We start from the raw sequence: 18,069 nt of genomic DNA, 5'->3' as shown, positions 1-18,069 counted from the left end.
CGCTTCCTCGCTTGCGGGCGTGGTTTCCATGCTTTCGTCACAACTTGCACCATTATTGCCAACCCCTTTTTCCACATCTGTCACATTGTTTATTCGAGTTTTCTCCATTCAGCTTCTCGATCTGATGCGTTTTACGTGGCGCGGCATCCTGTCCACCTCCACTACTTGTTCATACATGCCCCGAGTAATGGTACCTGGACGCCATTTCGTTAGACACGGTGCCTCGGGTGGTTTAAGCCACACAACCTTGCGAATTTGTGAATCTTTAGGCATATTTATTGACAATTCAGCCTTTCCGTCCAATCCTTTGATCTTTTCGGCACAGTTATGCAGTTTACTCATCGGACTCGTCCCCTCTTTGTCAATTAAGACCTTTTACCAATAAATAGCCTCTGGTATAGAAACATTTGATCGCTTCGCCACTCTCTTGACATTTTGGTGGTTTCTTTAACTGATGCCATTCAAAAACACCCGCCAGCTTTCAAAAAATTTTCCAGCCTCTTCACTTCTAAATGCAGTGTCATTGTCCGTCAATATTTCTTCTTGTGCTTTTGCAAAATATGGACTGTAAGTGTCAAATTACTGCTTCCCTGCGAGTGTGGCAGCTGGCGCCACAGTGAGAATCTTGTAATGAGCGATATCCTATGTCATGAGCGTTATCAATGCCTAATCTTTTCCAATTTTTGTTGACTTCTAACTTCCCGTGCGTTCACGCGACAAGTGCCAGATCTATTGATTGGCATGGCTCTCATTCCCCAATTACTTTTTGCACATCTTCCTTTATTTCAGTCGGGAACTTCTTCTGAACAAAGTGCAAAGTTCTTCTGGTTCCAAAATGAAGGGTCCGCTTGTGTATTTCCAAAATTAATTCTCTATCCATCAACGCAATTCCAACAAACTTCGCAAGGTCGTCAAGTTTTAACATTCTCATCCACCAACCAGGTGTTCTAGTTAATGAGTCGGCCAAGTTATCCTTTGACGATATAAGATTTACATTGACATCCAAGTTATTGTCGTCAACCAACTCCCGGAAAAAATTGACTCTTCGCCGTATAAGCAGTTCAGTTGACACTTTTGATCATAGTCTTGACTTTCCGGTTATAGCATCTAAAATCCAGTGAAAAGCTTTTACGGAGTCTGTGAAAAACTGGAGTTTGTTGAGTACGGCGTCCAGCTCTCCCATGTTTATGTGAACAGTAAATCTGTCCCTAAGCAGCCATGTTGCATCTTCAATGGTTACTCCTCCAATTTGAAAAAGAGCTCCTAATGCCAAAGAGCTAGAATCAACCCATACTTTATCCTCATCACTACGCACTTCCCACTCTCCATGAGCAGGGTTATTTTCTCCCAGTCTTTTCAAAACTTCCTCCAGCACACACCTCACCTCCACATCATGGACCTCATCATCCCACCCATTTGTCAAAGAAACCACCTTCTACTTAATAATGCTGCAAGCAACGCGCAACCAACCGCACACCGGCAAGTGACTACGAACTGCTCACAAATGGAGAAAACCGTCCTCCTCAATAATTTCCGCGGAATTTCCTCCAGCCGATTGCCTCTCGACCACATTAGTTTGTCGCCAACCTTCTTCACGGCCAATCTGAGCACTCGTGTCCCAGTACCATCAATCCTTTCGCCATCCTTACTTTTCAAACCATATTTAGAAAAATGTTTTCTGACGTTTCCATGTTAACCACATTCTCATCAACAAAAGCATCATCTACGTATGTCGATGTCTTTTTTTCACTTTGTCATCTTGTTCAACGATGGCGCTCACTACTGATTTCATGATCATCGATGCCACATTAAGTCCAAAACCAAGTTGCGTCAAAAAATAACGTTTGCTTTTAAACATCACCGTTTGATATGGGCAGAGTGTCTAATCCGCTTTCAGCTGGAGATATGCTTTTCTCAGATCGATAATTGCTGGGTTATTATCGATTCGTCTCCACTGCCTCAACTTCTCAGCACAAACATCCGAATCTCTTTTGAATGCCTCAATGAACCTATTGGTTTCTCTCCAGCCTAGCACTGGCCGAAATTTGTTTTTATTGCCACAATTAGCAGATTAATTACATAGACAAGTGAGAAGAAAATATGTTTATTTTGGCACTGCCAAAGACATTGCCATTGACGTAGATGAAATATGGGCTGCTGATAGCATTGATATGGTTCTCCAAATTTAACAAATGCATAAAATACTTGTTAGCATATATTTATATATTTTTATCCAAATATACATAGTTCCGTTAAAAAATAAAAAATAAAATCTGTCACAAAAGCATTTAAAGAGCTATTCAATAAAAAAGCCAAGTAAAGTTTTGGTAGATTAAGAAAAAGATTTTTGTAATAAAGATCTGCTAAGTCTAGCAGGTTTCGAAAACTGCAACCAAAAGGAATGAAGAGGTATTCACAGTATCTACAATACAAAATACAACTCCAGTTATATATAGATTAACCCTTTGCGATCCAACGTCGAGTTGGACTCGACAGTCTCAACGTTAGTATCAGGTTCAACGTTGAGCTGAGCTCGACAGAGCAGCGTGCTTATCTATAATAAAGAGGTAACCCATTGTAAAAAAAGTATGAACAATAAAATATTCAATATAAGTATCTGACTTTTTTTCTTTTTTCCAAAAAAATAATTTGGGCCAGACTGTCGGAATTCCAAAAAAAAAATAATGGATCGTAAAAGGATTAAATTTTGTAAATGAAGAAGTAACAAACGGAACATTTTACGAAACAAAAACACAAAATGCAGAGCAAGATGTAATCAGAATAGAAAAAAAAATCTTCAAAAAAATTTAAGTAAAGTTTCTAGTAAAATGGGTTGGCCATTGAGATTCATGAGTTTCATATTATTAAAAAGGATTTATTTGGCATCCCTCGCTCATCAAAGTTTTAGATACAGAAATGATACGACAAAAAGTGTTATGTTTTTCTACACTTTTTAAAAAATTTTTAAAACTCGAATTTTCAAAAACTTTTTTACCACACAAAGTATTATACAAACATTGAATTATTTAACAAGAGTTCATAGTAAAAATTGAGTTTTTGTGAAAAATTCGGTGACTTTTGTGGCTTTTTAAGGGATTTTATTCAAATTTTTTTATGTCCGTGCCATCTCTGTATATTTAGAGACACAGGTTGCATCAAACACTAAGTAGATCGAGCGATTGCAAAAACTGAAGAAGGCTACTATTGAGAAGAAATCGGGTGAGTGGTACCAGTGGGACATAGCTATTAATCCGGTTCAACTTGATATTGTTGCCCAAAATACTGTTTCAGCATCAGAGTCCACTGACTTTTGCCCAGGGGAGGTTTTCTTAAGGGGCCCTCATTATGATCAACTATATACCCAGGACCAAAAGAAGCGTGCTCTGGTCATTAAAAATTAAAAATAAAAGTTAGCTAAATCTTTTAAAAGTCAAAACTATTTAAACTACTTTAAAAATTATTTTTACACACACAGGGCCCCGGGAATCTTTCCCATCGACCCTCCCCCCTCGTAAAAAAGTACTTACCATTCCACTGGATGCAAACATTTTTAAAAAAACGACACGTTCTAAAAGACAAAAGAGTCCCGCAACCAAAGTTACCGAATTAGAGTGGAGTTCCGACTTCTTGGCGAGTAGCTTGTCTTGTGGATATTTCGATTTTTTGAACTAATAAAGCCTGATCTCAATTAAAACTTCTTTACATCTGAATCTTATTGAATAAATGACTTCCTAATATTCACCTCATCTTCATTAGCTTTACTTTGATGAACTGCGAACAATCATACTATACGGAATGATATCAAAAACACCGATGGGTAGCAATAAAAGAAGCACTAGGGCTGCGAACAGCTAAAAATAGAAAATGTAAACGCATCGTAAATAGACAAAACTTTACAATTAGGAAAATAAAATAATAATATATGTATTTATGTTTCTAAATGGTATACCTTGCGCATACTGTGTTCCAACCTTACACGAGTTTTAAACGAGTTATACACGAACCATACATGAACATGAACTGTGGACAAATCGTACTCAGTTCATAACATTTATATTTAGATTTTTTTAAAGAAATAAATTGACAGCATAATCTTTTCTTAATCTTCATTTTCTTCAAAAAGATGAGGAGGGTTTTTTTTAAATCATACCAAACAAAAATCTCGCAATCCTTTCCGGTCCGGTTCTTGGTTGAATTTTATTGTTATGCATTGAATTTTTAAACTAGACGCCACATAATACTTTGGTGCCTTGGAAATGGTTTTTCCCGTTTTTTCGTTTTCCATTTTGAAGATTACTTTTTCAAGTAAACGACTGGCGGCAAAAAATTGTACAAGGACGCAACCATCTTTTCTTTGCACTGCTTACTAAAAATTGAATTCATTGTTTACAGTTTTTCATAATTAATTACTTGTCTCTATTCTGTTTTCTGCTTTCACAGCGAGTTTCAATTTAAAATACTTTTTGTCCTATACTTTATTCCTAAACCAATAGTTTTCCCGCGTACATACGCGGGAGATAAATTTTAATTTTAGCCCTTTCCAATCAAAATTAGTTCGAAATTCAATTTCTTAATAAAAACGAAAAGATTTTAACATTAAAAAAAAAAAAAAAAAGAAATTTATAAAAAAAGTTCTTTTGTAAGCTTTCAAACATTAACATTAAATGTCAATTCTGTTTTGTTTTTTTCCTTTCCTTACACCGTGTTTCAGTAAACTTATACATTTTATTATTATTATTACTATTATTACTACTATTATTATTATTATTATTATTATTATTATTATTATTATTATTATTATTATTATTATTATTATTAGTATTATTATTATTATTATTATTATTATTATTATTATTATTATTATTATTATTAGTATTATTATTATTATTATTATTATTATTATTATTATTATTATTATTATTATTATTATTATTAGTATTATTATTATTATTATTATTATTATTAGTATTATTATTATTATTATTATTATTATTATTATTATTAGTATTATTATTATTATTATTATTATTATTATTATTATTATTATTATTATTATTATTATTATTATTATTATTATTAGTATTATTATTATTATTATTATTATTATTATTATTATTATTATTATTATTATTATTATTATTATTATTATTATTATGATTAGTATCATTATTATTATTATTATTATTATTATTATTATTATTATTATTATTATTATTATTATTATTATTATTATTATTATTATTATTATTATTATTATTATTATTATTAGTATTATTATTACTATTAGTATTATTAGTTAAAATTAAATTATTACTCCTCGTGACTTTTAAGGATGAAAAACAATTTTCGACTTCCAATGCAAAGATTAACTTGTTGATCCAATTTTTAACTAAACACTTAACCCAACTTTCCTGAACGAACTGTAATTAAAATCTTAGAAGCATCATTTCAGAACATCTGAATATATAACATATATAACATTCTAATTACATTACATGCTATGATAAAAACCAAATCACTTTTAAATTCATTAAAATTTCCTATGATTTGAAAACTGGAATTGAAAATCACCATATCATAATAAAAAAAAAAGTTGTAATCCAAATATATTTACCAAACTTTTTGTTCAATGTTCAAACGTTGATATGTTAAATTTATTTTTCTATTTTTAGCAGATTTTCAATGTTTTCTGCATAATCGGAATGTTAACGATTCTCAAACTTTTTTGAATGGATAATCAGAACAAAGTTAAGAAATTATGATTTCCGTTAAAGCAAACGTATTATTTAAAAAAAAAACCTCCTTCAGCGTTCATGATAAAAATGTCAATTCATAATAAGTTTTATCAAATAGACAAAATTTTCGCGGGTTCATATCAGCAGGTTTATTATTGGAGGTTTTTTATTGCAGGTTTGTTATTACAGGTTTATCTTTTCAAATTGTTAAAACCAAAAAAATGGTGAAAGAATTTATCTGCTGCTTTAATGTAATTAACACCACATAACAGTTCTATCGAAAATGTGTACCTTTTGTTTGTTAACATGAATAGCTTTAACTATTTTGAGGAGTTGGTTCATTGTGGATATTTGAGTACGGATAGCTTCTATCAGTTGTACCTGCATATATGTACTTGTTCGGCTAGAAAAATAATTGAAGATGATGCAGTTAAAATTATATTAATTACAATAATTAATAGCATACCGAAATGCAGGAATAGTTATTAGAATTTGTGCAAATAAAAATAATTAAAAAAAGATGATTTAAAAATGAGATAAAAGTTTTTTTTTAAATCTATCAATCAATTAACTGAGAGAAATAACCTTCCTCAGATCGCATATTAGAAGAGTGAAACCTTAATTTTTTTTATTCCATTTGTTTAAATTACTTTTTGTGCTAAACTTAGTTTAAAAAAAAAAAAAATTTGAGAAAAGCAGACCTTTGAGCAGACAGCCACAAATCCGAGGATTTGATTGAAGATCCGACAATTTAATGAAAGATCCGACGATTTAATTGAAGATAAGATTTTGGCTGAAGAAGCGGTGAGAAATATAAAATTTGTAAAGAGAGCAACTACTATGACTTGCCGATTCTGACGCATTGATACTTTTCTATACTTAAGGAATTCAAGATGGCGTCGTGTTTTTTAATTTTCTGCAATCATGAATTGTGCATTCTGGCTCATTGACATTTTATAATTCCGCAATGTGATTTGCTATAGTTAATGTTTTCAGTATGACATCGTGTTCTGAGTTTATATTTAATCATCAGGTCCGAAGAGTTGATCATAGTCCATAAATGTAAAGCACGGTTTTAGTTTGTAGTGTCCATAAGCCAGCGTGTGAATACCGTCTTGTAAGATGTGTCTTTTATCGTCGTTAGCGCTGAGAGCCACTTTGTTGATTTCTTCGGTGTATATGTCATGGTCATGTGATCGGATAACGTTCATGGATGTAAGCTTTTCTGTCTTATTCATTAAGCAGTCATAATAGTCTTGATGAGTGATAAGCCTAACATCAACATGCTTTTGAATATTCTCCATGGTTTGTTATTTTTTAAAAAAATTTATTCTTTAAAAATTTTACCACAAGGTATTGATAACTTCTTGAAAGTCAAGACCTTCATTCAATTTTTTTAAGACGTAAAGACACAAGTGACCGCAATAAGAAGTATCGCCAAATTGAACCCTTTCACTGTTATAATAAACCGGACTTTTTAAATAATCGACAAGTTCGACAAGAGGAGGCTGAGCATAAGAATCAAAGCTGTATTTTTTGTCAGCGTCTTTATACCAACAGATCCAATGAAACCCATCTGTGCTTGAATCTCCTGTGTTGACAATTCCACATTCTTTTTTTCTTGTCTTTTCCGGCAATTCATCCCTCACAAAAACACCTCTAAAGTTTTTAATTTTGAGCTTTTTCACAGCATCTATTAATTGAAAGTTAGTTAAAGCTACATTAGGTAAAACAATTCCTTCTACGTCAATCCATTGAAAGTCGATCATTTTTTTTATTTTCTTAAAAAGTTTATCCGAATTTTTTAACAAGCGATTTTCATAGAATAGCACCTAAAAAGGGTATGCTATTAAAGGGTGAGTTAGGTCCGAGTAATAAACCAGCTCCAACAGATTGATAACCTTTCCCAGTTTTAATGAAGAGTCCATCACCGTGAACATTTTTAGTTCATGGGGTGATAAACAATCCTTCTCCACCTAAAGTTTTTATCTTCATTCCATTTCCATTCTTTTTCAAGTAAACGATTCCTCTTCCTGCAATTTTATCAACCATAGCAGAGCCGGCAGAAGAACCTACACCTGCTAACAATCCAGTGGCGAGAGCAGGAACAACCTTTGTGGCAAGAGTGCTGCCTATCATACCTAGTAACGGTAAAAGAGTTCCGATGAAACCTCCTTCTATTTTCGAGTTGTATGCAATTTGTCTTTTGCTCAATTTAAGAGTGACTCCTTTACCAGCTTCATACGCTTTTCTAATTTTGTTCAATTGCGAATTAGTGATAGCGAGAACATGTTTACCGTTCAAGTCTTGATGAGAAAGCTTAATGCTAGTATCGGTTTTATCATGCATAGCTTTTTTAATTTTATCAGATTGACTCTGTGAGATATTAATTTTGATGTTTTGATAATTGCTCATTTTTTATGTATTAAAAATTATTTATTTCACTTCTCGAATATGATATCGTATTGTAATATCCTCTCCACGAAAATTAACCAAATCTCCATTCTGATCAATGATGCGAGTAACCATTGTTGAAATTTCAAACAGTTTAACAGGAAGATAAATCAAATGCATTGGTCTCTCAATGATTTTATAGCCAGGACTAACATTTGGATAAAACGAGTAAATGCAATTGAGTTGAGTTCCATTAATATAGGATGATCCGATAACGTTGTTAACGATTCTGATGGTGTTAATGCTTGAAATTCTAACGATATGATCCGACTCGTATTCGGAATTGGAATTTAATTTTCTTTTAGTAAACCCTAAAACTGAAGAGATGCTATTCTCAACATAGCTTCCTGATGGAATGATAATGTTCTCCCAATTAGCTCCATTGTTCATGCTGTATTTGAAAGAATTGTTTTTACTGTTTACATTTGGAATGCTGTTGTAAGTCTCAAGACCGAGAAAAGCCATTTCATAACTTTTTCCTTCGTTAAAAACGATTTTATCTAAAAATTCAGTGGTGATAACACTTGATTTTCCATCTACATCGATGATTATACCTGACATTTTTTAAATAAAAATTATTTTTTTAAATTGTTTTAGAAAAATAAAAAATCATCAAACCCACTTCGATACTTTCCCTCGTTCTTTTTAGAAGAGAGATCAATGACGGCAAATCCGTGAGGTTCATTCCAGCAATGATTGCAAAAGGCTTTAAATTCTTCTATTTTCATATCGCAGGAAACGTGATCTTGATAAATGTGATTAACGCTTTTTTGGTCTTGTTTAAAGAGACAAATAAAGTTAGCATTTTCTCTAATGGTATGTCTTGGAATCTCGAAATAGTTTTGAGCAAGATAAAAGCAGTCAACGTTAGAGTGTCTTCCTCGGATATAGTATTTTTCACATTTGTTTTGATTGGTCAATTGCAAATCGTCAAAGATCATTAAATTGTTTTTAGATGAATCAAGATCTTCAGGTTCAGGCACATCGTCTGCTGTTTCGAAAAATTGACATTCCATATCATCATTGTTGGAATATTTTTTTGAAAGATCGTTAATAACATCTTCATGGATTAAATTCAATTTTTCCATTTCGTCTTGTACATCATCCGTTAACAAATCAACAATATCCTTTTTAGGAAGTTTATTTTCGAAGGATCTTTTGAGTATTTTGTATTCGGGTTGAAAAAGAGATTTTCCAAACACTTGCAAGCGGTTATAATCGAGCCATCCAGGTCTTAAAAGTAAATTGAGCAGCAACGTTGTTTTTCCGTATCCAGATTTTCCAACGATGATTCCTCGAATGCTTCTTGGTAAAAGTTTGTTGTTGTTTCTTTTGGTTTTCCCAATTTTACACGACAGCTTCATCACTTCCATATTTTTTATATTAAAAAAAGTTTTTATATATGTTAAAAAATGTACTGCGTTAAGTGTAGAAGAGAGACTGAAACCATTCACTTGAAAAACGAGATCACAAAAAACAATAGAAATATGCTTAAAGGAACTTGCGTCATCTGCGGAACGACTAAATGCAAGTTTGTTTCTTCGCATGCGCTCAAAGGATCATCTTTGCATGCAGTCAATGGAGGAGACTTGGTGGAATCGATCAACAATTTTTCAAAAAAAATAAAGCTTCCATGGGCAAAGTTTCCAGGAGAAATGCACGTTCCAGGGATGAATTTTGCAGGACCTGGTACCAATTTAGACAAAAGACTCACTTCCACAGACATGTATCAAGAGTGGAGCAAACCGGTGGATAGAGTGGACAATGCTGCATATCACCACGATTTAGCTTACAAGTATTTTAACGACAAGCAAAACAGAAATTTAGCAGATCGAATGATGCTTGAAGAAATGGATTCTATACAAAATCCGACTCAAAAAGAGATAAGCGAGCGAAAAATCATTGAACCCATCATCAAAGCCAAAGCTAAATTCGGATTGGGTGCGAGTGATTTGAAATGGACGGATCAACTTGCAGAGGAGCTTCATAAACCGGTGATTCATCATTTTAAAAAAAGAAAAGTGATTGTGAACAACATTGATGAGATATGGGCTGCTGATTTGGTCGACATGCAATCGTTTTCAAAATTCAACAAGGGTGTAAAATATTTGCTCATGGTGATTGACGTGTTTTCAAAGTATGGATGGATCGTTCCGTTAAAAAGCAAAACAGGTCTTGAAGTGGCAGAATCGTTGAAAAAGATTTTCACAGAAAGAAAATGCATTAAATTGTGGGTAGACAAAGGAAAAGAGTTTTACAACAAGCACGTGAGAGCGTTGGGTGTGCAATTATACTCCACTGAAAACGAGGAAAAAAGTTCTGTTGTCGAGCGATGGAACAGAACGATGAAAGAGAGAATGTTTAAATATTTTTCAGCCAACAATACCAATAAATATATTGACGTATTAGATGAGATGGTGAAAAATTACAACAACACAAAGCATTCTTCTATCAAAATGACACCAGTTGAAACTAGCGATGAAAAGAATAAAGGTAGGGTATGGTGGAATCTGTATGGAAAGGATCAAACATTACCAGCAAAACCAAAATTCTTAATGGGTGATCAAGTGCGGATTGTAAAAAAGAAGTCTCATTTTGAAAAAGGGTATACGCCGAGATGGACTGAGGAGGTTTTTACAGTGTCAAAAGTTCAGTATACGAATCCGCCCACGTATAAAATCTCTGACGCTAACGGTGAAGAAATTCAAGGCACTTTTTACGAGCAGGAGATGCAAAAGACGCAACAAGACGTATTCAGAATTGAAAAAATCATTCGCAAAACCAAGAGCAAGTCGTTAGTCAAATGGTTGGGATATCCAGACTCATTCAACTCATGGGTAGATAATAATGAATTGTTAAGTTTGCAAAAATGATCTAAAAATTTATTTTTAATATGTAAAATGCATGCTCCTCACAAGTTTTTTAGAAATGTTGCCTCAGCAGAAGTCCACAGTTTGGATTTGCAATTAAAAATTTTGGAAGAGAGGGTTAGAGAGTTGGAGGAAAGAAGACCAAACAACATTATTGTATCTACGAAAACGTTAGATCATCCACCTTATTTCAACGTTAGCGAACAATATGAGATTTTTGCTCAGAAAGACATTAAATTTGCTGCTCTCTCGCATACAATGATAGCTTTATCCATTGGGCTGAATTTGGAGAAAGGTGTTGCAGTGATAACATTAATGAATAAAATTACTGATCAATTGAATTATAGAAAAAACGAAGTTATTATTTCAGAGTCTGTAGATGATGTTATTATGGATGTGAATAGTAACAGCAAACAGGACGTGATTGTTAAAAAAGGAGAAAAACTTTGTAAGATTAACTATATTGATTTAAAATAATTTTTATTAATAAAAAATGGAAATATTGAATGAAAAACTTTATCCAGTTCTTCCATCAGCTCCTGTAGATGAAGGAGGACATGTTTATAGGCTTCAGAAAATAAGCGAGATTCAGAAAGAGATAGAGAGTGAAAAAGCAAAGCGAGTTCATCTAAGCAAAAAGTACCATCGCGTGTTTAGAATCATTTCGAATGTGGATAATACGATGCAAGTCTTATGCATTGCATTAGGTGCGACTGGAATAGGGCTTTTGTCTACGATTATTGCCAATCCTGTAGCAATTGCGTGTGAAGGTGCGGCTATTGGAATGGGGTTTTTATCCATTGTAGGAGGACAAGTCAACAAAAAACTAGCATTAAAAGCGGAGAAGCATGAAAAGATCAAAGTGTTTGCAGAGTCAAAATTGAATACGATTAGCGAGCGCATTTCCAAAGCGTTGATGGATGGAAAAATAAACGATTCAGAGTTTCAATTGATTATTGATGAGCTTCAAAAGTTTAAATACTTAACAGAGGAAATAAGAACCAAAACCAAAAAGGGAATAGATGAAGTTACTAAAGAAAACTTGATCCAAAAAGGACGAGAAGACGCGATTCAAACGTTTAACAATTTGTTTAAGAAAGGATCAACGTAGTCGTAAAAACCAATTTATGTATTTTTCCACGTATTTTAAGAAAGGATCAACGTAGTCGTAAAACCAATTTATGTATTTTTCCACGTATTTTAAAAAGATGTTTTTCTTTAAAATACAAGACCTGAATAAAAGGGATGAAATTGTGAAAGAAATTAATGACAGACGAAAGAGGATTTATCAGAACAGCGTGAATGACAACATTTCAGATACGAATTTTCAAGCTGATGTGAGCAAGCTATTTAAACCCATCATCGAGAGCAATGAAAAGATGATTAAAAGCCTGTCAGTCGATCAAAAAAAGAAAAGACCTTTCGAAGTGAACAAAGTTGGAGATAAAATGTACATTGGAAAAATGGAGGTTGAAATAGATGGAAATGATATCATTGTCGGTGAAGAAAAGTATAATGGAACAAAAGGTCTTTGGGAACTGATGACTGAATTAACAATACCAAAGAACTATACCAATGAAGATTTGCAAAATTATGAAAAAATTTTAATGGACAGTGATGCTATAAGATCTGATTCGCAACCGCATAAACCGAAATCATCAAGAAGACCAAAGTATCAACAACTTATTGCTCCTATTTGGGAAAAAATGATGCGTATTGAAAAGGGTATAAAAGGTCGTGGTGTTATTATTCTTCCGAGCGATCCTAATGCGTTGGTGGAAAAGCTTGAATTGAGCATAGCTGCATGGCATGCTGGAAACACGGCTTCAAGAAACGAGGCTGTTGCTATTTGCGATGAGCTGTTGAGACAAGGAGAGATTAATAAAGAGGAATATAAATCGTTAATGAGGGCTATTGATAAAATTATTTAAAAAAATTGTTTTATTTAAAAAAATGCTCATTGTGAACAAAAGAAGATATGTGAAAAAGAACGTTGTTGGTGGAGGTGGTATTGTAGATATGATTAAAAATTTCATAAAAAGAGCAGCTGCGTCAAGTGTGTCAAAAGCAACAGTGAATTTGCTTAAAAATGCTGCTACAAGTAAAATTGGACAAGAAGCGATTACAGCTGCAAAATCTGCTGGGACAGAGTTAGCCCTTTCAGCCATTTCCACTGCTAGAGATGTAGCTATTGATAAAGGTAAAAAGACCATTGAGAAATTAAAGACTGGTTCATCTATTCAAAGTAAGAAAATGTCTAAAAAGAACGCGATTCGAATTCAAGACCTGGTGAAAATAGGGCAGGGCATGAAAATAGTATGAAGATAGCATTCTGTTGCGATGACTTGTTATAAACTTGCAATGTCTTGCGATAAGAGACATTTAAATGAATTAAATAATTTTTTATTATATAAAAAAATGATAAGTACTGAGCGATTAAGAGTTACTGAGAACCCAGAGTATGATATTGGTATTGAAAAAGTTGATTTTTTTGAGTATCTTCCAACCAATCTCGATTTAAATTCTTCAGGCACGATTACTTTTGAGATTGACTGTCAATCGATTCAAACAGTACCATCAGAGGCTTACATTCTTATTGAAGGAGTGTTGAAAAAGAGCGATGGAACCTTTTACGATGCTAAAGACAACATTGCACTGGTGAACAACGCTTTGTTGTATTTGTTTAATGATGTGACTTATGACTTGTCGGGAGAGCAAGTGGAAAGAGTGATATATCCAGGTCCAGCCACCACCATACTTGGATTGATGAAATATCCTTATGGATTTCAGTTTGCTGATGGATTAAAACAGATGTGGTATATGGATACGTCAAATCTTGTTGGAAATTCAGGATTCAATGTTAGACGAGACCACTTGTTTGCAGACACTACATCTGTTGGAGCTTTTTCGTTTAAAATTCCGTTGAAGCACATTTTTGGATTTTGCGAAACCTATGACAAAGTTGTTTATGGGTTTAGGCATACCATCACCTTTACAAAGAAAGAATGTGATGATGCGATTTATAGAGCGGAGAGCGTTAGTGCAGGAATGATCAACCTTAAAAAATTCAGACTTTATATGCCTCGCGTTGAATTAGATATTTCGAAAAAGACTGAATTCATGAATTTAATGGCTCAAAAAATTCCCATTCAAGTGGCTTATAAATCAAACAAATGTGAAAGACAGCTTATTCCAGCCGGTCAAACAGAATTTACCTGGTCGCTTGGAAGAGTCACTGACAAAAGCATTCCAAGATTTATCTTGTTCGGACTTCAGACAAACAGAAATTCCAGTCAAACAGTTAATCCGTCACTACTCGACCATTGTGATGTTAGCAATTTTTACGTGACTGTTAATGGAATAAAGTATCCAAATTACAATTACGACTTGAATTTTGGAGAAAAGAGAGTGGTTATGGCTTATTCAGATGCGTTCTCTTTTGATGAAAAATATTACGGGACAAATGAACTTGTTTGTCAATCTGGGTTGTCCTTGCTTGAATATATAAAATTATATCCGTTGTTCTTTGTAGATATCAGCAAGCAAAAAGAAAGAGTGGCGTCGGAAACAGCTGAATTAGTGGTAAACCTTAAATTTCGAACTTCAACTATTGCAAATACCGTTATTTTTGCAGTGGTGATCTCTGACAAACTGCTTAAATTTGTTTCAGACGGAACCAACATGACTGCTGTTTATTAAGATATCTTTTCGGGAAAAAATTGAATTGACTTAAAAAAAAATCTTGGTATAATAAAATGAGATATACAACATCGTATTTGAAAAACTTGTTGAATGAAAACGGCGTTAGTAAAACAGCAGATGATTTAATAACGTTGATGATGCTTGCGGTTGAAAATAATTTGATCAGTAAAAATGAGATATTAGAAAGAGCAAAAGAAAAAAAGTAAAGCTTCCTCCAAAAGAAAAAAAACCTGTTGATCCAAAATGGGAATGGCTTAGTTTAGTTAAGAAAAAGCCCATCACTGTGAGAATAACCGACATAGAAACGGGTGAGGTGACTGAATACAAGTCTCTTTACAAAGCGATGGCAGGAACTGGACGTGGATGGAGATATTTAGAGCGTCGAGATGGAAAGGTGGATAATGGAATAAAGATTGAATTTTTAAATTCTGAAAAGCTTGAAAAACGTAAAAAGCAGCAAAATTGATTTTTTAACTTTTAGCATGTTAAAAAATTGACTTAAATAAAATTCTTGGCATAAATAAAAAGATGGAGAGGAAGTATGTGATTGAATTTGATTCCATGGGTCGTGCGCATCTGTTTGATGAAGAAAAAGAAATTCATGTGGCTGGATACGAATTTACTGCACATGACGAGTGGGGAAGAAAGTATACGATTAGATTTGATGAAATGGGTCAAGCACATGTATACGACTCAATAAGCGAAATTTTTGCCAATTATCTTGTTTCATAAGTTTTTAATTCTCCCGCGAGAAGAATTAAAAAACGGTAAAAACTTTTCGAAGAAGAAAATATGCTGAAAGTGTGCCAAGATTTAAAAAAATTGAATTGACTTAAAGAAAATCACGGCAGAGATAAAATGAGTCTCCATTCTTCAAAAAAATTAATTGCTAAAGAGCGAAAACTTGAATGCATCGAAAAAAATTTTCTTTCCCTTAATAAAATGAGTGATAAAACTGATGCTAAAAAGCAAAAAGCAAAAACTACCGCCAAAGAGCGAAAAATTGAAAGTGACATAAAGAAAAATCTTTCCGTAATAAAAACGGAAAGTAAAAGTGTGAAAGATCAAAAAGTATCAATGGCATCATTAAGAAGAGATGCTAAAGAAAGAGCTATAAAAGACTATACCAGAATGACTAGGGAAGAGCTTGTTGAAGCAATAAGAACAACAAAACCTGTCATTGGCCAAAAGTCTGTTAATGATCGAAAAGATCGAAACTATTCCAAAATGACTGTAAAAGAATTAAAAGAAATTGCTAAAGGGCAAAAAATAAGAGGATACTCTAAAATGAGAAAGGGGGAGCTTATAATGGCTTTGCAGCCTCCTAGAGTTGTCTCTGCTCCTGCTACTTTTCGTAGACGAACGACTGAGGCAAGACCGCTGCCTGAAAGACCTACCGTGGTTAGGTTTGTTCGACCGGCTGTAAAAGTTTCTGTAAAGCCTACAAAAGTAAGGCTTGTTTCTTCTGCAGTGCAAAAACCTCCTATTGCTCCAAAACCTGTTGTGCAAAAGCCGCCTATAGCGCCAAAACCAGCTCATTTACAAAAACAGATTCTTGACGAGCCTGTTTCAGATTCATCACCTGTCATGACACCTAGACCAGTCATTCCACAGAGACCTGGTTTATTTTCAAGTCTAACAACAGCTACAAAAAGTGTGGCGTCGTATGTTAAAACTAAGTTTAATGATATTAAAGAATGGATAGAACCCTACGTTCCTGAAGTGGTCAAGAAGAATGTAAGCAAATCAGTGGAACAAATCGATAAAAAGATACAGTCTATCAAATCGCTTGTATCAAAAACAGAGTATAAACAACCTGTACCAAAACCATTTACAGTAAAGTTTAAAATGACTGAACATTCAGCAGAGAGCTCTGTGAGGCAATTTTCTTACAAGCCTTCTTCTCAATACCAAGACATTGCATCCTTTTTTAATTTGGTAAGAGAGTCTACCATTCAAACCATGGAAGGAGAAAGAAACACCAGAGTAAGAATTATTTTAACGTGCAAAATGAAATCTGTAAGCATGATGACTGGTGCAGAAGTGACTCGAGAAGCAAGCTTTTCATCAAGATCAGAGATTGTTCTAGCAGCTACAAATGTAAGAGAGCTCATGGGTGAAATGGAAGAAAAAGTATTGGAAAGTAGTGTTAAATACAATGCGTTGGGGTCTAATAGTACCCTGTCAAAGATTATAAGGATGGATATCAACTTTACTGATTACGAGCCTATCAGTGGTTCTTCCTACATGGAGTTGTCTAAAGAGCTGAAAAACAAAAAGGCGATCATCAACATGAAAAACGACGACAATCAGTGCTTAAAGTGGTCGGTCACTCGAGCGTTGAATTTAAAAAATAGAGACAGCGAAAGAATCGATGAAGACTTGATTAGAAAATCAGAAGAGCTGAATTGGGAAGGAATGGAGTTTCCTGTCAAGATTAATAAAATCAAAAAGTTTGAGAAAAATAATCCAGATATTAGCATTAACGTCTTTGGGTATGAAAATGAAAAACTTTACCCTTTGCGAGTATCTAAATTTACAGATCGAAAGCACTGTGTTGATTTGTTGTTTATTTCAAACGAAGACACTGACCATTATTGCGTGATTAAAAGTTTGAGTCGGTTATTATCTACACAAACATCAAAACATCAGCACAAAATGTATTATTGCAGAAATTGCTTGCAAGGCTATGACCAGGAAGAAAAGCTCCAACAGCATCAACCTTATTGTTATGATAACACCTCAGTAAGAATTGAACTTCCTAAAGAAGGGACGACCGTTCAGTTTAAAAACTATAACAAGTCTATGAGGGTTCCATACGTTGTCTATGCAGACTTTGAAAGTTTTATCCAACCCATCGAGGACAACACTGAATATAATAATAAAGAGTCATACACCAAACAATACCAAAAGCACGTTCCAAGCTCCTTCTGCTATTATATCAAATGCTTTGACGATAACCTTTACAAAGGAGAACCAGTCATGTACACAGCTGAAAGCGAAGAGGATGACGTAGCTCAAAAGTTTATAACCATGCTTGAATCAGATCTTATAAAGATTCTTGACAAGATTGATATAGTAAAAAAGAAAGTGAAAACGGATGAGGATGAAAAGAATTTTGAGACTGCAACTCTATGTCATATTTGCGAAAAAGATCTTAACGGTGATAAAGTGTGGGATCACTGTCATTTGACTGGAAAGTACCGTGGTGCTGCTCATAACAAATGCAACTTGGATTATAAACTTCCAATATTATCCTGAAATAGGAAAAGTTCGACTTGATAAGAAAAAAAGGTATTTTCCCTTAC

General features: G+C 33.7%; 1 long non-coding RNA gene across 2 annotated transcripts; it reads right to left on the bottom strand.

Moving 5' to 3' along the window:
* Positions 1–2,260: 2,260 nt before the first annotated feature.
* LOC149882524 (uncharacterized) lies at positions 2,261–4,333 on the bottom strand. 2 transcript variants are annotated; one of them, XR_016456552.1, is made up of 3 exons: positions 3,950–4,333; positions 3,603–3,851; positions 2,261–2,554 (listed from the first exon to the last, which is right to left on the bottom strand). It is a non-coding gene; the product is annotated as an uncharacterized LOC149882524 (long non-coding RNA). The 2 variants fall into 2 exon arrangements; XR_016456553.1 differs by having other exon boundaries at positions 3,743–3,851.
* Between the last annotated feature and the right edge of the window lie 13,736 nt (positions 4,334–18,069).

Source organism: Hydra viridissima, unplaced genomic scaffold (genome assembly GCF_058129835.1).
Source record: "Hydra viridissima isolate aposymbiotic clone 2 unplaced genomic scaffold, HvirCarnegie_v1 scaffold_10, whole genome shotgun sequence".
NCBI classification, from domain to species: domain Eukaryota; kingdom Metazoa; phylum Cnidaria; class Hydrozoa; order Anthoathecata; family Hydridae; genus Hydra; species Hydra viridissima.
This window is presented reverse-complemented; position numbering and strand designations above follow the sequence as displayed.